General features: G+C 41.9%; 1 protein-coding gene across 1 annotated transcript in view; it reads left to right on the top strand.

Moving 5' to 3' along the window:
- The first annotated feature begins 9,192 nt into the window (after positions 1-9,192).
- The window catches only part of ZFHX4 (zinc finger homeobox 4), a 179,603-nt gene continuing 164,020 nt past the window's right edge, over positions 9,193-24,775 (top strand). The window contains 1 exon segment of the mRNA XM_059994793.1: positions 9,193-9,523. The gene's annotated coding sequence lies outside the window, so the exon portion shown is untranslated.

Here is a 24,775-nt window from a genome sequence, read left to right on the forward strand (position 1 = left end):
CCCATTTCCTAGTCTTCTCTGTTTCTTCTCTAGAGAATCAAGATCTAGAACACACATTACACACAGCACACATTTTAGGAAAGAACAAGGCAAAGGCCATTTCAGGTAAAGTTTAGGTCATTTCCAAAGCAATTAGCATGGCTGAAAGTGATGTTGAGCTTTTGTAGAAACCAACACTTAGCAGACAGTAAAAGTTAAAAGTGCCACAGTTTCTTGTATCCTTTTGGAACTCCAGAACAGAATGTTTCCTTAATTTTGTTCAAGCAAGCGATAGAACTGGTGAAGAAAAGCCCCACACCTTTGTGCAAACCCCTTAAATTTGGTTCTGAGGCTACTGCGATTTGGTTTCATGGAATGCTGGGGCACAAGGCACCTTTAGTTTACAATACCTAGGGCTTTGATTACTTTAGCTTGAAAGTCCCTTCCGAAGCCCTTCCAATCCTACTGGTATCCCTCCTTCTCCTCCTCCAGACCTACGAGGGGACACAGGGTAGGGGTACGAACTGGGTGGTGCACATCTGTGTAGCCAGACCGTGGAGGCTGACAGCTGCTGTCCACTCCCAGACTGTGTACCTGAGCGTAGAGGCCACTCTGCTCTTCTGCCCAGCCCACTCCAGCCTGCAGTGTTGCTGCTGTCACACCAGCCGGTGATCTGATAGGCTTGTCGGGTTGCCATGGTGTTGACTTCTTGCCTCTGAGGAGCTGCCCAATGACTGGAGGTCTGGGATTAAAGCGGGAAGAGGCAGCGGCCGCAGCGAATTTCAGCGGCAGCTGCAGCAGCAAGAAACAAGAAGCGAGAGGACGAGGTCTTTAGACTGAGCTCCGCTCGCAGCCAGGGCTGCCGGGGAGGGAAGGAGAGGAAAGGGGGGAAGTTTGGAAGGATGACCACTCGAAGCCAGAAGATGCAAGTGAGGAGTTTGAGACCCGCTCAGGAATAACTCATAAGCAATCTGCACGCGCTGAGAGGGAAAATCGTCCAGAATTCGTTATTATTCACATAAGATATTACCAGGGCGGGGGGTGGGACTGGGGTGTTAAAAGGGACTTAAGTGGGTGATATACTGCCTCCCCAAACCCCCTCCCTTAACTTGGGCAACGAAGTAATTTGACAAATTAAAGAGGGGCTATACAGAGAACTTTAAATCTGGATAGCTAACTTATTCCGAGAAGAGAAAGTGCAACTAGACGGCAACCGAGTAAATGAAAATAGTTGCCGGGGAGCACGGCCGGCGGGGGCGATGCGGGCTGGTGGGGGCGGGGAGGGGGAGGTGCGGAGAGTGCGTGGGACGCACAACCCCGGACCGGAACCGTAAACTAGGCAATGAAAGGGAAAGAAACCGCTTCTGTTATAAATTAGTAGGTAGGTGAAGGTTACGCAAAGAAGAAAAGGGAAAGTAAAGCTGTTAAAAGAATAGAATAAACCCCCTGGGAGTTGAAATCGCAATCCCCCCCCCCCGCCCGCACCCCCACCCACCCCCGGCTCTCCAATCCAAGGGGAGGAGGAAGAGAAAGAGAGTGCATTCTGGTGTGATGAGAACTCTCTGGAATGTCTGGAGGAGAGGATAGGAGCGCGAGGGTAAGAAGACTCGGGTGCTAAATAAATGGCGTGAGAGAGAAACGGGGGAGGGGCGGGGTAGGAAGGAAATATTCGGCGATTCACCGGAGGGACTTGGAGATGGAGAAGAGTGGGATTCCAGTAGAAGGAAAAGAAGTGCAGAAGTTCAGACCTGTAGCGTAAAGGAAGGAGGGAACGACTAGAGTCAGTAAGAGAGAAGGCGGAAAAAGGTGTGTGCTGCTGAGGGAGGGCGTGGGAAGGCACCCGTTGTCAACTAGAGGGAGCGACTGCTAGGACAGAGGGCAGAAAGGGCAGAGAATTGTACGGACTCTGGCGTTGGCGCGAGCACCGCGGGGCAGCACCGGCGAGCTGGAACCAGGTGCCGTGCAGCCCGCGCCCCGGCTCGGGGCGACGCAGGGACTTTTCTGGCAAGAGGAAGAGCTGCTCGTTCACCCTGACGGAGTCACGATTCACCGCGAGTCCCAAACACACGCCTCACTAACTACTTTACAGCCTCTTTCATTGATTTTCTTTAACAAATAAACAGAATACCCGTTACAGCAACACTTCCTCTTGCTGAAGCTAGCTAGAATGCCAGAAGCTCTCTGATGGTTTCATTTCTCCGGATAGCAGTTTTTATATCTCTAAATAAATTATTTTCCTTCACTTAAAGGATCAAATGTGTGATTCCATTCAGTTTGGGGGAGTCCAGTCCTCGCCCCCCCCCCTCTATAATTTGGGAATCACCTTTTAGAATAAGTAGAAGACAGGTTCAGACACAAGTTTGCAGACCTGGTAAGGCTCACTGACATTTGCATATTAATTTTTGCTAATAAGAAGTAACTCAATTTGGAAGGAAAACGCCGGTAAAGAAATTGATTCCCTTGCAATTGCAGGGAAATTAACACTAGTCCGAGAGCCACACCTAAGCTACTCCCCTTGAGTTGTCTCTTAAAAAGATTTCCTTTAAAAATAAAGTATTTATTTTAAAGTGGCCCCCTTCAAGAGCGGTTCTGCTCGAGGTTCTTCCATACATGTCAAAGGGTTGTTGAATTATTCATTATTGTAATTACTATCATCATTGTCATTATCCTTTTCCATGTGGAAATAATTTTATTATCGTAATTTGATATCTGAAGAATTTCCTGTTAGTCGTTTGATAATCACTTTTTTCTGCTGAAAAGAAAAGTTTTGTTTATAAATGAGATAGGGAAAATGTTTTAAATGCTTTGATGTTTGCTATAGATTTCCGTTTATCTAATCGATCGGAATGCCAATAAAATCGATTAAAGGTTTAGTGTTTTACAAACAACCATTTTGTGCTTTTTGATTTTACGTTCAGAATGATTTTAATAAAACTAACGCTTTCCTTTAACATTCTCCCTTTAAAAAAAAACAAATCTTTATCGTTTTTTTCTTTTATTATTAGAAATTGCCACTTAAAGTTCTAATAGGAAAATAAAATATATAAGCAATGGCCGCAATGGTTTAAATTCCATCCTCTTGTTGCTCAAGGTATTTAAATAAAGCCCTTTAAAATCTTGGTGAATTATATGCGATCATTCAGTGATTGCGGAATATTAAATTAAACTTAGATAAATCCGCATTGAAGGAGGCAGCACCCAATCCTGAATTTATTTCCCATTTTCTCTAACAGCATCATTGCGCTCCTCTCTTTGCAGTGACAATGTGCCAAATCTGGGCATTCTGAAAACATTTTCCATATGCTTTAACAGGGGACTGATAGACAAAGAAGAAAAGGAGATGATCTTTTTGCTCTGAGGTATATTTTCCTTAACCTTTTTCTGGTAGACTTTCACTGATAATTATTTTAAAGCAAAAGTTTGAAAATCATTTAATTCTTTTTTTTTTTTTTTTTTTGCTTTCACCATTTTTTTTTTCCTACCTTGTAATTTATATTCCTGAAATGGAATTTTGGTGACAATATAATGTAAAGCTATCATTTCTGTACCTTGGCAAACAACATTTGTTTCAAAATCTTTGATTCATTTAGCTTGCTAGCTGCCTTTTGTAATTAAAGATGGATTTAATTATACATTTTGTAACTTAGATCAGATGGGCTGTTTGTTTGCTGTAGGATTTAATGGTGCTTTTGTGTCTAATATTTAGGGATGTTACATACAGAGGTGATGGCTTTTCTTCAACTATAAAGATCTGGACTTTTTTTTTTTTTTTTTTTTGTCTTGGAAATGTGGATGTTTGGATGAATGTAATGTCCTGTTTTAAAATAATTCTATTTAGTGGCTGGAGTTAATATATTGTCTCTACAGCATTTCATTGACTAAATATAGATGTTTTAGGTTTAAAAAGATCACAACTGTATCTTCTATTCAATGAAATCAGTTATTCTTTATTTTGTTTTTCCTCACTTGTCTATCTTTTCCCATCTGCATCGCTGTCTCTTACAGCTCTTCCCCAGACGGAGTGTAAAATTTTCGTTGGATACTCTTGCTGGAAATATCTCCTTGTATTGTGAGAAGGGTGTGCTTGTGACCCTGGATGGAGTGAGTGTGCATGTGTATGGTGTGGGGGTCAGTGGTAGTCCTCATTAATTTGCATAAGAGCTGTAGAAGTGCTTGTGAAGTTAGTGAAGTGCTATTGTTTGGGAAGAGACCTGCCTGATTTTGTTTATAAACACTGGTCTGGTTGCCTAGGGGGAAAGAAGGTCACAGTACTGTCTGAGCCCTGACCTCTGAAAGGCCAGAGTGTGTCTGACTTTTTCTGTCTTTCCTTTCTTCCTCCCTTAATTCTTCCCTCCTCAGACCCTCTATACCTCAGACTCTCTATAACTCCTCTCCCCTCCCCATTCCTTACCTTACCTGTGTCTAACTGTACATAATGACCCCCTACACACACACACACACACACACACACACACACAACCAGGTCTGAACCTCCAGGGGGGGAAAAAGGTAAAACCGATTTACTTCGAAGTTAAAGCAAAAACTGGGCTTCAGTCTGGAAAGGTAGAAATATATGGGGATATGGAAGTACAGAGATAGATCCCGGGATCAGGAGGGGGTCATTTTTATGTTGGGGGAAAAAAAAAAATGAGACTACGGAGGAGAGAAGAACGAGGTTGGGGGAGGGGAGGGAATAAGCGAACGACGGATTTCACTGCCCACAAACACGTACATACACACTCAAAATACCTTTCGTCTTTGAATGTCATTTCATCTAGTTCACTCTCACCATCAAAGAGAGTGTCCATTCTGGATGTTAGGTCATATTTTCATTCTCCCTCCTCCCTTTTTTAATTCTCAAGAAAATATACTTTTTTTCATAGTAATGGGAAGTGGCTCTCCCACACTATTTCTTGAATTATTTCACTAGAAATATAATGCTTGTGACACTTTCCCCAATAAGCCCTGCACTTTCCGATTCACTGTCAACTTCATCGTCTCCCCCTTACATACATACATACTCCTCCCCGCCCCCCCCCCCCCCCCCCCCCGCCACACACACACACAAAATAACAGACCTTGGTATCAGGTTTAAGTGTGTTTTGGAAAGGAGTTGCTGAGTTAAACAAAAATGTTAGTTAACAGACTGCCTTTGTTAAATAGCCCCCGGGAGGAGAAGACCCAACAAAAAGAGGGAAAGAGGAGGGGGGCTGAGGATCTGAAAGTGTCTGTGGTGACATAAAGGGTTCCTAACGCTGAAATCACTTGTAATACCTCGTTTCAAACTGAGCTCATCTATAGACCCCGGAAGCGCGGTCAAAAGACTGGGAACCTTTTCCCCTTGGGCTGGGGCTAGTCATGAGCTGGAGGGAAGCGGGGGAGAGGGAGGTGGGGTATTTATTAGTGACTCAGCGAGGGCAGGGCGGGGGAAGGGGGGAACATACAGCTCAAGACTCATTAAACCGATTGTAAAGCCCTGAGTGTCCTCCGCAGAGATGTGGGAAATAAAATACGCCGAGGAAAATCTGGGAGTGGAAATTACCTTTTGTCTCAATGTTAATTACTCCTTGCTTCCAACACTCAACACCTAACCACCTGGTAGCCCTTTCTGGTCCTTCCCCAACTCGGCGCCGGGTGTCAGGATCCGAGTGCTCTGCAGTGGGCTTGGCTCGGCGGGGCAGCCCTGGAAAGTGCAGAAGAGGGTCTAGGGAAAGTTCTGGGTGCGGCGGGGAAACCTCTGCTCGTTTCACTTTGAAATTAAAAGTAGCCAAACGTTCCGCGAAGGCGGCGGTGGGTTCGTGCAGAGTTTAGGGACAGCGGCATGGGGGGTGGGGGTGTTGTGTGGGGTCAAAGGTTGAAGGCGAGGAGTCCGCAGAGACCTGAAAGGAGCAGCTGGGTTTCCCGAAGCCAGGGGCCGAGGAGGAGGGCGCCAGGGGCCGCGGGGCAGCAGCGCAGCCGGGTCGAGCCGGGCGGATCGCGCCCGCGCCCCGGAGCAGCCTGCGGGCTGGGCTCGAGTTCGCTCCCCTCGCCGCGCCCCTGCCCGCGGCGCCGCGCTCAGCGCCTCCGGGCCCACCCCTTGCAGACCTGCGGCCGCTGCTCCCAGCTCCCCTTCGCGCGCTGACGCGCTCCAAGGCCGAGCCCTGGAGGAAACTCTTGACTCTGTGCTAGTTCCTCTCTGCCCCTTCCCCTCAGCCCATTAACCCCCGACCCTCATCCCAGCTTCTCTTCTTAGGAAGGAGGTGAAAGAGGACGAGGAAGAGATGATTCAAAAGAAAACACACACACATACACACACACACACAAACGCTAGAAGAGGAATACTCGCTTGCAGAAAGGATTGCAAAAGTGGGCGCCCCTCTTACAAATCCTCCTTCCTTTTGTTTTCTTACTTAGAATTCGATAACTCCCCTCCCCAACACACACACACACACACACACACACACACACACTACTACTACTACTACTACTACTACTACTACTACAGCTGTATTTTTCAGGGAAGAGGGAATGAGGGCATAGAGGAGAAATAGCCACAAAATTTTTTAAATGGTTTTCCTGATTTGATGTTTGGTGTTTTGACATCAATGACATTAATATTATTGATGATGTTTCAGGGAGAAAAAAGGCAAAAGAAATAAAGGAAAACTTGAAAACGAAATGATCATCATTTCCCTATTCTTCAGTGCCAGAAATAGACCCCTTTCTTCACCTGAGCCTGAAACAGACTTATTGTTCTCAGGTGTTTCCTTCATCATACGCATTTACCCGTCTGAAATCGCAGGAAATGGTTTTTCCATCAGTGAGCTTGTACATGGAGCCCTCTCCTGCAAAGGGCTTGATCTTTTCTGATTTGAACCTGAAAGTTTCCCTGCCTTCATTTCCCCTCACCCTCTTCCCCCTACACGCACCTCAAATTGTTTCTTAAAGCCAGAATTTTTGCTCTCTGGGGTGTTTTTCGGTAAACAGTAACGCTACATAAACGCCTTCTTCACTTGCAAGTTACAGAGAATTTAAATTTTACCCTCGTGGGCATGTATATTTCTTAAGGCACATGGATAAACCCCACTGAGGTGCAATCAGACACCAACCACTAGCACACCGGTGATACAGTTGCTGTGTGTAAAGGTGGGGCTGTAAAGAAAGTAAATCAAAAATTTTAGGAAGCTGTCCACTTTGGTCAGATTTCTTCCCAAACAAGTTTGAAATGGAATAAAGTCTTTGGAGAAGTAGATAATTTTCTTTCTGTTAATGTTTAGTAGTCCTGGTTTCTAATACACTAGTACATGGACTGACTCTAGATTCTTATGGTGGTGATTTGCTTTTTTCTCTTAATAAAGACCATATCTAGGGTTTATTCTCCACTCCAAGCCTCTGCACTTTCATTGTAACCTTACCCAGCTGCTGTAGGCAACCAGCTTTCCTGATCAGGGCCTAGGTCTGCTCTTTTGAGGACTATGCTTTTATCCTCCCAGGTGTTTTGTTTGTTTTTTAATCCTATTTGCATCAGTCTTAGGATTTTCCAAATGTTTCCTGATAACGCAAGGTTTCAGGCCCAGAAGTGTGTGTGTTTGCAGGCTCTGTTTTTCCTAGTGCTTGTGCAGTAAACCTTTCTGTTGGTATTTGGTAGATTTGGTGCTTAAGGCCCAAGACAAGGTTTTGGAGCAGATCCTGGCCATCCAGAACTTCAAAGGCCTGTCAACTCAAAAGCAGCTGACGCCTCACCTGTCCAGGAAGCTGGACATTGCAAGTATTTCCTGTTTTTAGCTTGTTTGATTTGTTACTCTCACCTTCTCTCTAGAATTCCTATTTTTGAAATATTACGTAGATGGTATCTACTTGTGACCTGCAGTATAGCAGTGTATCAAGATGCTATCTTTGAGGAGCAATGGGGATATACATATATACACACACACACACACACACACACACACACACATACATACATACATACATATATATAGTCCATATTCAGTATAGTCCGTATTCAGTATAGTCCATATTCAGTAGGGGGTATTTAAAAGTATGTCTATTCCTAGTTTTAGTTAATTATCTTTTAATGAAAGTGTCACTCATATTCACATCTGTAATACTGGAAAGAGATAATTAGATTTTCAAATGAGAATCAGCCACCTTAAATTTTGCACCAGAAAATACCAAGTATATTTCATTCTAATGAGATCTGTAGTGGGGTTTTAAAATTCATCATAATGTGCTTCAAGAAAGATAATTCAACACACTTGCAAGATGAAAGGTTTTCTTCCTAAGTCTTCTTAAAGCTATTACACTGAACTTATGCAATTCTGATAAAATATTCAAAAATATTACATAAGGGCTAGAACCGTACCCTCACTATCATCCTCGCAACCATCCCTTATTCTCATTTGAAAGTTTACTTTGACTAAACTAACCGCTTCCATCTTCCACGCCCTGGGTTTTCTTTCCTGCGTGTACAAACGAAAGATACGTGTTCACATTGAGTGCCTACAGATCCAGAGTGCAATCCCTCCTTTGAAATAGGTTGGGCAGAGCGGTATTTGCACACAGCCAGGCACCCTTTATTTACATACATCTGCATATTTGCTCAGGACCCCGCATTTCGCCGTTAAAGTGCTTTCCTGTACGTAGCAGAATAAACTAAGCAGAGAAAACCTTTTCATTGCCCTCACTCCTCTTTCTGCTTAAAGCTTCCTAGTAAACACAGCTCTGGTCCGATTATAATTACTTTGCCTCATTAAAATAAAAAACAAAATTTTTTTCGAGTGGTTAAAGGGCACGTTTTGGGCGGCATTATGTTTTATTTTCTCCCCCTCCTTGCCGAGTGTGTGTGTGTGTGTGTGTGTGAGTGTGTGAGTGTGTGTGTGTGTGTGTGTGTGTGTGTCTGATGAAGTTTGGGAGTCGCGCGCGCAGGGGCGCGTGGGGTGCGAGCCCCGGAGGTCCCCATCCCCTGCCCTCTCTGTGGTCGCCGCGTCCCGGACTCCCGCCGCAGCGCTCCGAGCTTCGGAAGCCGCGAGGCTCCCGGGCTGCTCCGGGTCCGGGCTTGCGCGTCATTTGCAGTCTGGGGAATGTTGATCACCTCACTAATTACACCTCTCTCTCCCCCCTCTCCCTCTCCCTCTCCCTCGCTCTCCTCTCTCATTCCCAGAGTGCATATCGGGAATAGACACACAAAGACATGCGCACTCAACTTAATCAGCCATTTTTTTAAACAGGGCTAAAACGATAATAATTAGCAGAATAAAGACATATCGGATTTTCATTTCCTTTCCTCCTTTTCCCAACCCCTTCACAACCAAACAGCGAGACCGCGGTCGGCACATGCTTTAACTCCTCCCGGACCCCCGAGGACCGCTCCATGCCCCCCACTTTCTGCTCCAGCGTTTTTATTTTCACCCAATAAAGTTCGAGGATTATTTTTTTAATTTTTTTAATTTTTTATTTTTTAATGAACCCTCTCGTTTTACTTGGATGTGATCAGCTGTAAGTAAAATAAAAGCAAAACAAAAAAGAGGCGAAGATCGAGTAGGAACTGCAGGGGAAATGGAAAGTAAGTTTTTTCTTTAACTTTTATTGAGTAGTTTGTGTTAAATTTAGGTCGAGTATCGATTATCTTTCCAGCCTGATCTTGCACAATCTTTGATATTTCGCTCCCTCTCTCTCCCTCTCCGCCTCTCTCCCTCTCTGCGCCTGGCTCGCTCGCTCCCGCTCGCTCTCGCACACATCCCCTCAGCCCGACCATCTCTTCCGCTCTGCCCCCCCTTTTCTATCTCTTTCCCCTTTTTTGGCTCCAGGATTTGCTCCGCCGAGGGAGGAAGGGGGCACTGAAGGACCTGATTTTCCACTTTCTTTGGGGGGTGTGTGTGTGTGTGCGTTTTTCGGGATTTAACTTTTGGATTAAGTGGCGGGTCATCCACGTTTGGCCGAGCAGTTTTCTCTCATTTTGCCTGTCTTTTCGGGTTCTGTGTCCACCGCGAGCCCGGGGCTTTCTCGAGGCGCGGGGAAGCTGTCAGCTCCGCGGCGGCGCGGACACTGCCAGGGGCCCCCGGTCGCCCCGCGCCCCCTCACCCCGGTCGGGATGACCCTTCCTTCGCACCCATCCTCCGAAAGTTTGGACGTTGGTCGGTGGGACTCGGAGCCCCTCTCTCCCTCTTCTCTCCCTGCTACCCTCCCCTCCCATTCAGCCTCGGTTTTCTCCTCCTCTCACCACCCCTCTTCCCTCGCTCAAGTTCTACGAAGGGCGCTTAGCGCGCCGGAGCTGCGGAGGCCCGCGGCTCCGTGCGCGGTGGGCAGGGGGTTCCGAGAGGCTGGGGCGCGAGCCGGGGCTGGGGCTGCAGGTAGACGCCCGCCCGCCGGAGAGGGAGGCGGCGCGGGCGGCGCGGACCCGGGCGCCGGCGAACGCCAGACAGGTCCGTTAGTAGGCGGGATCGCCGGGCCTCGGGGCCAGGGACCCGGGAGGCGGCCGCAGCTCTCTCGGGGCGCTTTCGCTGCTGGGTGTGTCTTAGACCGGAGGAGAGCTGCCCGCGGCTCGGGGTCAAGAATCTTTTCTTTCCTTTTGGCGAAGGGCAAGGTGTGTGTGTGTGTGTGTGTGTGTGTGTGTGTGTGTGTGTGTATGGGGGGGGGGCTGTGACCGGTTGTGAGAACTGATTTATTCCCCGGCACCCCCCAAAGGGGTTCCAGGTCTACAAACGAACTTCACCTTCTTCGCCTCTCCCGGCATCAAGTGCGCCTTCCGGCCGGGAGCAGCTAAGGGAAGAGGGGCTGGAATGCGTCGGGTCTCGCCTTCCTTCTACTTCTATCTCGTTCCCCCTCCCCCCATTCTTTCTGCTCTTTTCTATCGGAAAAATAAATAATAAAATTTCTCATGGAATTGTATAAAGTTTCTCTGCCGATGCCCAAGTTACAGAGGACTCCCCACCCAGCCCCTCCCACCCCCAGTCCCGAAGACGGTGCACTGGTTTGTATTTCTTTTGTTACCTGTGGTCCGGGCGGGGGGTTCCTTTCGGCCGCTCGGGTTGGGGTCCGGCCCAGAGACGAGGCTCCGGCGGGCGCCTTTGGCCGCGACTCCTCGCTTCCGCGCGGTCCTGGTGAGGTCTTAGCTACCGTTCGGTGAGACACCCTCCTTGTAGGTACCAAAGGTTCAGATCGCGAACACGGACCCCCCCACCCCGACCCCTACACACACATACACACTCACACTCAACACACTCACAGACACACACGGTCTCCCTACTCCCCCCCACCGCCAGCCCCCACCTTGCCTTTCCCCTCCCCCGTTCCAAAAAAAGCACACACACACAACAACAACAACCCCCCCAGACCAAGCAAAAACCCAAAGACAAGTTCACTGGCGGAAGATGGTGGATTGACACTGACTCAGAGAGGCAGGTTCACCAGGAAATCTGGCGGTCCCGATTTCTGACAGTTGCATTTCCTCTCCTTGAGTCCTCCCCCCCCCCTTTTTTTTTATTAACTCTGTTCCATGTTTAATCAAGGATCATGTAGATGGCAAAAGGAGAGACAGAGAGAGGAGAGAGAGAGGAAGAGAGAGGAGAGAGAGACAAGAGACAGAAGGAGGGCTTTTTTTTTTTTTTTTTTATTGTGTTCTCCTGGATTTTCAGTGGCTTGATCCCTATAAACGTGGAGTGGTTAAAGCTCATATGTAGTATTATATTTTTAGTTGGGTGGATGGATGGAAGAGTCAGGGAGAGGCTGCGGCTGCCGCTGCCTTTTCGGATGTTGCTTAGATTAAGGCTGAGACTTGGCTGCGATTGGGACGCGACAGTGACACGGGCATCGATCGCTTCCATTGAGAGCAATGCAAAAACACAGCCCGGGTATGTAACACTCTCGGTACCATCAACACTTGTTTTACTTTATATTTACTGGCAAAACTGACAGAGCAAGCTCAGACTTTCTCTCTTTCTTTCTTTTTTCTCTCTTTTTTCCTAACTGAAGAATAAAAACAATTGTGTCTAGAAGTTGTTGGAAAGGATGGTTTAAATACAACAGAAAGGAGGGATTGGGATTATTTCACAATCTCTGTGACTGATTGTGTTTTAGAGTTTTTCTTCTCCACGGAGAAGCATATTAAAGAAAACGAAGGTTTTCTTTTTTCCTTCCTCTTCTTAAAAAAAAAAAAATCCTTAAGGGAATATTTGATAGTTTTCAACGTTTGCGGTTTCAATCAGCAGGAAGGCACACAAAAATAAAAGATGGCTAGCCAGCTGTTTTAACCTCTTGCACCTGGCTTCAGTGTGGGGCTCATAAGGTTTATACAGCTATTAAAAAAAAAAACTGTTCTAATATTTATGGCATAAACTGGGGAGAGAGTATCACTGTGTATTTATTCAGTAGCTGGTTGCTTTTGGATTTTGAAAAGTCAACTCATTTGTTTTCATTTTTATGTCAATGAAGATAGAGTCAATGAAATATGGGGGAAATATCATAAATCTGAAAAGTGATATGTACCTAAGGAACAAAGAAAGGTCAGGTAAACCAGCTGTGTAAGTCAAAGCAATAGCACCCAATTGTGAGGTAGGCAGGGAGAGTGGGCTCTGGGTCTAGGAAGTGAAAGTTGCCACTTAAAGTTAAAAATGAAGGAAACACGCTCAGCTTTATTGTAATCTTTTGCAGTTTTTAGCAGATGAGCCCAGATCTGCCCATTAATTTTGAGCTAGTTGGATTATTTTAAAAGATGCTGTCCCAGCAAAGGAAAACATAAAGGAGGCTGAGAAAATCGCTGTTTAATATTGCAGAATTTACTGCTTCCATTCTGACCATGAGCCTAAATTTACACAATGAAATTTGATTATCTCTAATAACAATATTAGATCCTGCACTGGATGGATGAGAATTGAGGTGGTTTTGTTGATTGCAAGGGTTTAATGTTGCATTTCAGAATCTGATGTGGTTTGGCCTCCCTTCCATTAACTGGAAAACCCCTGAGGTTTTACAATTATTTCTTAAAGATAATACATTTAAGATTGCATTGGTAGGCTGAAGAAAAGTCATAAAGGCAAGAAGGGAAGCCCTTAATAACTCTTGAGATTCAGACATGTTCAGCAGTTAGATTGGCTCTGACTTCACCAAGGGTCGACAATGTGTCATTTCCACGAAGCCAAATTGCCCTCTGCCTATATGATATTAATGTGCAAATCAATATTTCAGGGATTAAATTTCCCTTCTTCATTTTTTATGGTTTCTACCTCAATAAGTCTCAAGTCTATTAAAAGAGGCTGGATGATTTAAAATCTTTCACTGCAGAATGGCTTGTCGTCGTAGTCTTGTTTCACAGACCATTTTAGGATTTTTGTTATAAAGACCAAGGGCATCCTAAAGAAGTTGTGAGGCTATGTAGAGCAGGCTCCACAGCATAAAGCCCTTGTTCGATTAAGAGCTAAGAGGTGTTGGAAATATATATGTTTATGTAATATATAGAGATATACACACACATACATTCTGCTGCTTTAAAAATATTATGTTAATCACCTATTGATTTATTTCAAAATCAATTGAAGTTCCTTTCTTATTAGTGATTTGTTCAGCATTCTTGAAGACTGTGTTCATTTTCTTAAAGAGTATGCATGAATTAGCTTGGTGTGAAAGTATTTGGAAGGGATTTTCATCTAGCACTATTTTTCCCAAGAAATATTTCTAGTAACCATTGTAATAACCAAGTATTGTCATTTGCGTTGTTGTCATGGCTATCATTGCATTTTGGGGCTGAGTGATTTAGCTGGTATCTGTTCATAGAGGCCTTCTTCCATTCGCTTAACATTCATTTCTAACACTTAGTAGGCGCAACGTTTCTTTAACCCTCTTGGAGAAACACATTTGTAAAAGAAAAGATGTGATTTTATGGGAAATAATACAAAGCAGAAATTTGGGAGGTCAAAATAAAAGATTGTGACTTTATCACATAATCTTGGGAAGGCCTACTGTCTATCATTTGGGGGTGTTTTATAGTCTAAAACCATCTGGACCAAGTTCCGCGCAGCTGCACGAATTTCATATGTGATAGAACATTTTTTCCATTCAGTGTGAAATGTTCCTTCCTAAAACACGTACACCAGACTCGCTTAATTTAGTCTGTTAAAAGAAATGCACATGAAAAAGGACAAAAGGCTCTTTAATCTCTGCAAGCTGTTTGTTTTTCTTCAAGATTCCTGTCTGTTTGGGTTTGAAAAGTCATGTTTATTGAGGAGATGATTCTGAGGTGTGACATTAAAATAATATATGATTTTTGGACTGGTGGCCACGCTCCTGCTTCATTTGCAGAACTACTTTTTATGGCTGTCAAAACACAGAGTTAATCTATCCTTATTTACAATTAATCTCAATAAAATTAATCTTAACTATGCTTTATTCAGTGGCTTAAAATATCTAATTATATTCAATTAACTGCTGTCATAGTAATTAACATTGCTTAATTGCCTCTGCATATATTTATGTAAAGCTCATTAGGTGCTGCTGGTTCCTTTTTCCTTTTCTACTTGCTGTTTTTGCTGTTGTCAAATCATTTTCATCTCCCAACGTTCGACAATGTCAGTGACAGCAAACTCTTCCTTAACATTTTTCTTGAAATGAGTGTTATTACTTACCTATGAGAAGATACTAGTTATGAGTCTTTAAAGATGAATCCACCCCCCCACCCCCCCATCCCTAGCACATTCACAAAATATTTTCTGTCATTGTTGCTAGAAATATGAGAAGCCAGGTTAAGCTTTGTGTTTATAAATGAGGAGCCTTTCTGTGTCTGCCTAGGGGCTGTACCCACAGGCAGAGTTTCTTTTTTTTTTCCTCTCAAACCATTCTAAGGGTTAAAGACTTTGCCAAGGTTCAAACTGAAAAGCGCCCAGGGAAAGTGCATGTGAATATGTACAAGTTTCATGTAATTAGTGCTTAATTATATTAACATATGCAAATTGTCAACTTAGAAGCTTGTTGAGCTGGCAAAGATCAGCTAGGCACAATTGCTGTATTGTTCTGAAACAATAATGGATTTCAAGTTGGATTGTGGAAACACATAACTAGCTATCTAATTTAACTCATACCATGGTGAAATTTCATTAGTCTCCATGGAGACTGGTTTAATTGTGCTGACTAATGTTCTGGGCTGCAGAATGTCCTAAAAAGAAAGCGTTGTTTGCCTAATCCACCTTACAATGACACTTGTTTGTACATGTTTCCCTTGTGTGAGAATTTACATATGCAAATAAATAGTTTCTCTGCCCCATTTGTCATGGCTGTTCATTACCCATGAAGAGGACATTGTTACTAGGCTGTGACTGAGTCTCCCAAGATGGGATAGTGTCAACCAGTCCAGCTACATTCTTTCATAATTTGTTTCTGATTAATAGACCAGAGTGAGACTCCGCGTCTTTGGGCATCTGCAAAGGAAAGGTCAGTTGTGTCACAGAAAAGAGTTTCTGCTGTAACTGAAGGACTTTTTCTTCCTATGATTCTTCTCCTTTTCCCGCTCATTGGTTCACATAATCATATTTAAAATAATGTATTCTTGTTCTAAGAATGCCTCTACTAATAATCTCTAGTTTCCTAAAGCAGAAAGATAGGAGAAGAAAGGAAATTCTGTTATTGGAATATTAATCCTGTTTTTGACAGAAAGGTAAACTGATATAATTGCTTTTCAGTTGAAGGAATGGGGGTTTATACAAGTGTGAAAGCATCGGAAAAGGATTAGCATTTTTTTGCATAATGAAAAGCTCTGTTGAATAGGGTTCTGAATGGCTGACTGAATGACCGAGATGAAAGGAAGATGAAAATGCAGGCTCCTCTTTCTTTATGCCTATGCTCTGCTCGCTCTAAAGTTATGTTTGTCCAAGACTTGAGAAAACAAGCAGGGGCTCAGATTTCAGCAACTTTCTAAGATGCCCTGAGTTTTCATCATCACTGGGAAGTAATATGTATGGCAGTAGTGCAGCTAGAGGACGATAAACAGAGGTTTGTATATAGAAGAGTTTTCAGAAACATGCTAGGCTAGCCAAATATTGACTATTGGGTATCAAGAATTCCCAGCACTTTGCTGGCAAAAACAGTTATTTCAGAAGAGGCCAGTAGTATGGTGTGGATATCTCATGTAGTTAATAATGGAATATATGATGCTCCCTCCCCCATCCCCTACCCTATCGGCTATAAATAGTTGTCTCAGTTGGTAGAACACTTCACTTGGGAAAGAGTTGTGTATTCTGATTTTTTGGCAATGTTAAGTGTTTTAAGTGGCCTTTCAGCTTTTCGGGCTGGGAGGGGCTGGTGGAAGAGGATACAGAGTTATTTTCTTAGGATTTAATTCATCTTCGTGTTGCTTTGTAGGAGTATTGTGTATTTCACTTAGAGATAAGTCTTTTTGAAAGTGTCTAAGTACTCTTGGAGACATTTGCAGTAGGGTTTTCCCTTGTCACTAGTTAGGGCTGTAACTGGTTATCAGTTGACGTGATCAGGGCTCTTAATGATGTTTCTTCAACCATAATTAGGGCAGTTAAAATACCATAAGTGTTAAGACACTTTCAAAGGTGGGAATTGGTTCTTTTGTACATATGTAAATCAAATACAGTGTGGATAATTATTTATATGTATACATTTTAAACAAGCTCTTTCCGGTTTGGGGTCACCACAAATGAGCCATTGAAGGCTACCCCAGAGCAGGATTGAAAGATTCCGCCAGATATTAACCTAACTTGTTTTGTTTCTAGATTGTAGAACTTCTATTTGCCTCATCACTTTAACTGTTCAGTTGCTATTCAGTACTGTTAAGATGGTTACATGGAAACGTGCGGAATCAGAAGTGTTTTCACATAAATTAAAGTGTAAGGGTTGCCTCTTGAGTACAGAACATTGTAAGGGAAAAGTGTTTGATCTTTGTTACATAAAGTCACCAAAATTCTTTACTAGAGTCCTCTAGAAAAATTGTCAAGAAATTCTGGATTGTTTCAGAAACTTTTCTGGTTAACTTTATGGATATGCAAGCGCAAAAATCCTAAAAGAACAAAAAAATCCACATGGAAGCTATTCTTTTACATGAAGCAGGGCTTATTAAGGTATTTCCATAAGAAAAATGTGTTAATTTAAAAAATAAATTCATTTATATTTTAAGACATTGTTAACCAAGCACCATGTGTTGTAACTGGCAGCTTTCCAGCCACCATGGAAGTGGATCACACATGGGTTAATAGTAGCTTATGTGATGTCTGCATTCTTAGGAAATGGGCAAAAGCCCAAGGTATTCTGATATCAAGATTTTTAGGAATCAGACAGAAAGCAGAAATATGTTTATATGTGAACAGATGGACACATGTGAGAACTAAAAGTGCACAATTTCTCTTGGCACTTGTTTTAGTTATCCCTGATGATATAACCAAGATCTTAGTGCACTCACAGTCTTTGATGGCTAAGGACAAAATGGTCTTTTAATGAGGGCTCAATGGCATTATTTTCTTGTATATGGATTGTTCCCCCTGTGATCTTGCTGGATTTGATGTTCTGTTAATTCCCTCGTTTCAGAGGTTCACAAGTTGCCCTGAAAGTTTGATACGGTTTCACCTTTGACAAAGAATCCTCAGTCCAGGAATGGCTGCTTCCCACTCCCCTACTTTTTTCAAGGTTTGTGAGTGAACTAAAATATTTGCCATTTTGAGGCACTTTTGAATGTACGCACACAACCTAAAAATGGCTTGACACTAAAGTCATATTTGGCAAGCAGCTTGTCTCTGGTATAATTAGCCACTTTAACATTTTAGAGATTGAAAAAATAAACAAATACAATTTAAGAATTTGGGCAGCTTGACTTAGTTAATGTGTCATAATGCCCTGATGGTCCAAGACAAGTCCTGAGTAGGTGTTTTAGTCATTCGGGTCAGGGGTTCACACACTAGCATCATATATTTAGATGATTGATCATTTCTAATGTTTGCTTGTCCCGGGGAGACGACAGTGCACAGTTGATAATTTTTGAATCGTACACATTATAGCACGTACCTCTAGGACAAAGTTTATAGGTTCCATTGTGTTCTAGCTGTAAAAACAGAAAGCGTTCTGCAGGCATTTACTCGGATCTAAATCATTTTAACCAGGGAAAATCGACTTTTGGGTTAAAATATGCATTTTATAACTGTCCATAAAATTCTTTTCCTTCACTGTAAAGAAGAAAGGAAATCCATAGCTTTAACAATGTTAAAATATAAAAACATATGAGCTGGTGTATGCCACCTGGTTGTACTGTTAATAACAAAACAAAACTTTCTAAGAAGGAAGTTTATAAAGAATCTTAAAATTTGCCTGATTGGAAGAATAAATTGAAGAAGCCCAATCATATCCCAAAGTACCTTTATTAAACCTGAAAGGCTTTACTAATGTAGATTTTCTAATATATAGTTCGTAGTACTTTTCCCCCATACATTTAGCAATAAAGCAATTCATACTTAAAATTTCCTGAGCCCACTAATGAATGGAGAGTGAGTCATCTCCTTTGGTTTAATAGATACAAACTAGGAGTGTGTATGCAGACACACACACACACACCCCTACCCTTTTTCCATGTTAATGTCTCTCTTTCCTCTTTAGATGTGTTTATAGGGGTAGCCTGTGTGGTGTTCCTCTGTAGACTAAATTTCTTTCATTTTCTAAGAAGTGACCAACACGATTGCAACAGAAAAAGAGCAGGTAGGGTGGTAAGACAACTGGAAACTATCAAAGGGCTAAATCCTGGAAACTTCCTTATAGTTCTTCAGTTCAACCAGCTCATTTTAAAATATGGCATACTGAATTCTGGAGAGGTAAACGTTGAGTCAGCCAGCAAGGTAGGAACATGTCAGGACAAGAACTCAGCTGTCCCAGCTCTAGGACCAATGGCCACTCAACTATATTGGCTGCTTAGAAAAGGGTTTGTTCCGTGAATGAATACAAATGTGGTGGAAATGGGGAAGAGAAGAAAAGGAAAATGTGCAATGGTAATCCAACAGTGATGTTGTCTCCTCTGAGAGCGTGAGTTCTCTGTTACTGAAAGGAGACCAGTAGAATCTGGATGGCCTCTTACCACTGTGACTGGAAGCATGTTTTTGTGTTAAGTAGGAGGTTAGGCTAGGTACTTTGAATGGTCAAGATGAGTCTACGATTCATAAAAGTACTAATGATCTCAGTGACTTAAAATGTATTCTTAATAACGATGAACACAGTGTGAAGAAGAAAGGTTTCTATTTTGTGGAGGGAAAGTAAAGACAAAGCTGTGATGTTTTAGAGGGAGCATAGTGTAGAGAAAGAATGACACTTAGTTTAAAACCAGACATTCTTTTGATTCTGTTTACTTTGGATTCCTTTTTCCTTTTTAAATGAGTTTGTTTAACTTAAGTCTTAGATATTTGAAAATCTACTCCAATTTTTTGACAACTCAATGACCAATAGAAATCTTATTAGATCCGTAAGACACTTGGGTTAAATTCTTGTTATAGATGACCTTATCAAAGTTATTTAATCTTTTTGAGCCTCAGGTCCCTCGTTTGTGTCTCAGAGCTGCTGTAGAGCTTACCTTAGGCTAAACTGTTATGAACATATTAAAATAAGTGAATGTGGATAGGGCCCGATATCCTTCATTCCCCTCTTCTTTATTGTCAATAGCTGGTTTTGATATAATGCTCTCCTGAAGAGTACTTGATGAAGTAAATCTACATAGACCTTTTGAAGAGAGATGCCCCTCTCCCTGACAAGGGAGGGAGATAGGAATTAGTCAAGGGGGGTGCCTAAGAGGTAGGACCAAAGGGTAGTCTCCTTCTCATGTCTTCTCATTGACAGATACCTAGATGACATCTAGGTGGATACGCCTCCACCTCAATATTTGCTACACCATCATCACAGGTTGCTTTGGTTTTGAGGGGTTTCTAGATGATTTTAATGCATCTCTGGGATCTTTTTTATAAGAAACAAATTAGAACAGAAACAGTTTTAAAGTAATTCAGACTTTAGTCTATCTATAGGAACTCAAGATTCCAGACTGTCCATTATATACAATAATAGAAGAGACCACAAAGCTTATTTCAGTATTGAAGCTGACCCTACCTGTTTGAAAGCCTTTGAATTAGAGGTTTTCCCCAAACTGGATTAGATATCATAGCAATACCTTTTTATATACTTGATGTTATGATATTTTGATATGCCATGAAAGAAGAATAAATACTGTTTACATGGCACCCTGCTGACCAAAATTTATACCAACCTAGAGAAAAGATCCAGTTCTTAATAACCCAGTAATATTATAAAACCCTTAAATTTTCTTGTGGGAATTTTTTTTTTTTTTTTTTTTTTTTGCGGTTCGCAGGCCTCTCACTGCTGTGGCCTCTCCCGTTGCGGAGCACAGGCTCCGGACGTGCAGGCTCAGCGGCCATGGCCCACAGGCCCAGCCGCTCCGCGGCATGTGGGATTTTCCTGGACCGGGGCACGAACCCGTGTACCCTGAATCGGCAGGCGGACTCTCAACCACTGCGCCACCAGGGAAGCCTTTCTTGTGGGAATTTTATAGCCAAGTTATGAGTTTCCTCTTGGCTTATCTCATGGAGGACATCGCAGTCCTTTATCTTTCTATAGGAGTACATTATTCAGAGGAGGACGACCCAGGTTCAAAGGTGATAAGATTCACGATAATGGTTAATAAATTTATAAACACAATTTTTCGATCCTCTAAACTAAAATCTATTTCTCTGATGTTTTTTTCTTTTTGATTTTTAAATTCATAATAATTTCCCATTGTGTTGCATGTAAGATACACACTTAAAATTATTCTTTATATTTTTGTGGAAAATATAAGTGTATTTTGGATAGTAATTTCCCAGATTTGAGTTTGGTTTTCGCTTGACATTTATAATATATATTTAGTTCACAATCTTTGCTCAAGTTTTTCTTAAAAATAAAAGTGTGTGCCTTGCCTACGTTCTGGTCATTTATAAGTGGCCCTGGACTTAACCATTCATTTGAAGCACATTTATTTAAGGCTAAGCATTTACTGAATACTGATAGGGTAGGATATATTTCATTGGAAGAAAATAATTAGCATCTTAGCATTTTTCATGATGCTTGTTTAAGTTCCTCCTCAAATAAATTTCAGTCTCCATGAGGGCAGCACCCATGTCTGTTTAATCCCTGTATTCACAGTGATGGACAATATTGGCAAATCCTTGGTAAATATCCTCAATAAATACATGAGTACATGAAAAAATCTGATTGTTAATTAAAAACATAAATAAAACACTTCAGTTTACTATACTACTGGAATCTGCCTCTCCTCTTGAAATCTGGGTATTGAAAAAAAATGCGACCTTAAAAACATCTGGGTCTGTCTTGGAAAATTCCACAGGGAAAACTATCTTCCAGCACAATCTAAATGGGTTTTTGTATTAGAACCATAGCTTGTTGAAGTCGGAAGGGATATAGCACAATCCCCTGGTTTAACCCATAAGGAAACTGAAGCTCAGAGAAATTTCCAGGAAATATCACACAACTACAGGGCACAGCCAATGAGAATCTAGTGTGTGTGTGTGTGTGTGTGTGTGTGTGTGTGTGTGTGTATGTCTCCTTCAGCAAATCATTTAACATTTTTCAACCTAGTTGGTTGAACTCCTCCCATATCCAAAGATTCTATAATATTAATATGAGAATAATTTCTGTTATGCTGGAGATGTTTTCATTTGTGGAACTTTTCCAAGCAAAGGAAGATTTTCAGTTGGTACAATTTCTATGATGACCGTAGAGCCGGCTGACTGCTCTGGGATTGTAAAGCTAAACTGCTCGAGATAGAACAAGAACTGCCTGAAAGGTGAAAACTTGCAGGAAAAATGGGGTGGGCCACTTAGTTCTTGAAATGAAACAGGTTGCAGATTAGGAATCATTGTGGTTTGCCAGAAGTTGCTGGTCATAGAAGCCTGTTTAAGGGCTCACTGTCAACAAGGAAGTCATGGGTAGCACTTAAAGTGGCTCACCTCTGATTTATTCATAAACCTCACACGAGCACTTGGCTTTGTTCTTGCTCTAGTGAGGGGGACTGATGCCAATAAGAACAGGAATAAAGAGCTCCTTGCATGGTCCAGTAGTGAATAGCACTTTACCTCAAAGCCTGACCTCCTTTCCCGAGGTCTGTTATGCTACAGTCGACTCTGATTGGCTGAGCGTTCTCAGATGAATTGACAGAAGAGGTTATAACAGTTATCTACTCTGTAAACTCCATAGTATATATAAGGAGAGCTGTGTAGCTGGAACTTGGGTTCTAACTTAACCTAAAGGTTGTGACATTCATGCTAAATGGAAAAGTTTCCCTTTCCCCTCTTTTTAAAGCTTGAAGAGTTTCACATTTAATAATGGTCAGAAAAAGATTGCTCCTTTCTAATTGAAGAAGACAATGCCCTTGGAAGGAAATGGGTTTTGACAATTCCTTTTTCCATTAAAATGAATTTAGAGAGATTTAGTAACGTAGGGAATTAAGAGTTCGAGAGTAAAATCCGTCCTACACGGGAGGGGGGTAGAAACAAAGAAATGGGCTTGCAGATTGATTAGCCGTGTTTATCTGAGAAGCTTCATTTGTGCCACTTCACAGATTATGCTCTGCTCCAGCCGCCCCTCTGGAGGGGAAGGGGCCTTTAAGAGACAGTCAGATGGCTGGTTTGCTGGGGCAGAGGTTGAGTCGAGTTACTTAAATCCCCAGAGCAACATTTAGTTAATGCTAGTCTTTTTTTTTTTTTTCCCTTCCCTGATCCTGTCCACTCTGGCTTCCCTTTTCTCCTTTTGATGAAGTTGGTCTCTTACTCCTTAAAGTGCATATATTTACACAAAAATTTCCTCAAATTTTCACAACACATTAACCCAGAAGAGCCATATTAGGAGATGGTGATGAGAGTTAATGATATATCTTTAGATAAAGCCATCCTCCCGTGCAATCACATCAGAGTCATCAGCTCATTTGTCATGGCTGAAGTGAAAATGTCAGGACCAATGAGTGTATGAGTGCTGAAGGGGGCGAAAGGGCTTTTGGAGAAAGATATTTTTGTGCTGGGAGTCGGCCATGGCTTAGATTTAGCTCCAGGGAAATATTGGGATTAGCCAACACTGTGTACAAATCCTTAGCATAACAGAATTAGTTGGGAAAATGGAGAGGTGGGGGTCATGAGGATGGGCACATTTCTGGAGACATGCTCTAGGCTGCAGGCCAGAAACCATGGTAAAGAATGAGATGATTTATTAAAAGTATTTTCAGGCATGTGTTGTATGCAGACTCATTGATTCCGGGAAGATTGAAGTCGTAGATTTGAATGGCATCAAGGGAAGACCTGCCATAACGTACACTAAATATGTATACATGGCTTTTGTTTTAAATTTAGCTGTATTAAAAGAATTTTGACCCTAACATCTAAACATGTTTCAGGGAGGTAGTATTCGAGCGCACAAAGATAATATTCAGGCATAAAGCACTTTTGACAGTACCTTTAGAGTGGAAGTTAATACTTAATTTAAATAACAGTAATTATGCTGGAATACTTGTTGCATTGTTGGGTTTACACAAAACCCAGAAGCTAAACTTTCTTTACACAGACTTCACTCTGAAACTTTAATTGAAAAGTAACTGATTTTCTTTAGCTCCAGAAGTTCTTATCTTTGAGAGACCAGTACTAGCAGATTTATTTCATTTTGGATCCAGTGAACTGTTCTCTTTCAGATAATGTACCCATACAGCCTTTTCTTGTTTAATTCTATTGATTTACAGTGTTAAAGTGAAATAATCTGATACCTGTTTCCTGCCCTTTGAGTATTTGTCGTCAAAGAGGCTGATTAGTTTTTTTTTCCCCCAGCTCTTTAGCAGTTTTAAATGTATAATTATCATTGCATGTCATTTGATAGCTGCACTAATTGCTGCCAACTATTGTCTGTTTGCACTTAATGCTGAAACCTGATCAACATCCTTCTTTGGTTGATGTTTGGTGGTAAACTTTAATTAACTCTTATTGCATTGAAGAAGAGTTCAGGCTTGGTGCTAACTAATCATTTACCTTCATTATGTCCTGACAGCTCCACTTGTTCTTGGTCCTAATAGATACACCAGTCAGTAAATAAACCTGCAAACCTTATGCCTTGTAGTTGCTCCACACTGATATTTTGCTACTTAAAGTATAAGATAATTGGGCCCAGATAATTAGTTAGTTAGTTTAGTATCTCTAGTTCTGCAGACACTAATCTTAATTGCCTCTTTCATGCTGGACAACTTCATTTTAATAGAAACTGTAGATTTGAGATAACATTATTCCTTCAACATGGTTCCTATGAACATGCATCTTTTGAATCAATACAATTAACCTTGTCTCCTGTTGGAATTCTTGTCATTATTTTTCCTGAAATACTTTTCCTGTAATGATATTGAAGTTAAAGTAATCAGGTTACCAGCAGATCATGTAAAATTCAACTCAAAATTGCTGGCTGCTTGATTTTAATTTGTCTGACATCAAGTTTGTTTGAAAAGGGATAATATGTGGGTAAACCAAGGAGCTTATAATTATGGTTGACGTTTGTTTGTTTATAATGCAATTTAATTAACGTGCATACATTTAAAACACAAAAGTTAATTACTGAATTGCACACTTCACTTATGGACAGCAGTCAAATTAACTTTCAGGCCAAACAAACAAACAAACAAACCACACACATACACAAAAAGCAAACAAGAGGCTCTTCATAATAGAAATAAAATAACCAACAAATCTGAGTGCTCAAACATAAATTTGCCAATATTTCATCCAGAAGAAACATTTCATTCCAC

Source organism: Delphinus delphis, chromosome 17, assembly GCF_949987515.2.
Source record: "Delphinus delphis chromosome 17, mDelDel1.2, whole genome shotgun sequence".
In the NCBI taxonomy this organism is placed as follows: Eukaryota; Metazoa; Chordata; class Mammalia; order Artiodactyla; family Delphinidae; genus Delphinus; species Delphinus delphis.